We start from the raw sequence: 351 nt of genomic DNA, 5'->3' as shown, positions 1-351 counted from the left end.
TAATAATGTCAGTCTTGTTCTTAAAGGGGGAGGGTAAAAGAAGCAGCCATTTTTCCAGAGAATAAAAGCTATCAGTTTCTTATGGAGTTCATTAATACTGGCTTGCTACTTCAGAGTTACTTACCATAGATTTCTCTTATGTTTCATGAGAAATAATTAAAAATATTTTTTTCTTACCATCTTAATGAATTTAAGCCATGTGCAGATTTTGGCTATGGACATTTTAGGACCATCAGTATTTGTTAAAAGGAATATAATTTAAAAAGACGGGCTAGGCGCAGTGGCTCAGGCCTGTAATCCTAGCACTCTGGGAGGCTGAGGTGGGTGGATCATTTTGAGCTCCGGAGTTTG

The sequence above is a fragment of the Nycticebus coucang genome, chromosome 2 (assembly GCF_027406575.1).
Source record: "Nycticebus coucang isolate mNycCou1 chromosome 2, mNycCou1.pri, whole genome shotgun sequence".
Classification (NCBI taxonomy): Eukaryota; Metazoa; Chordata; class Mammalia; order Primates; family Lorisidae; genus Nycticebus; species Nycticebus coucang.
The sequence above is the reverse complement of the archived record's forward strand: the minus strand, read 5'-3'. Positions refer to the sequence as shown.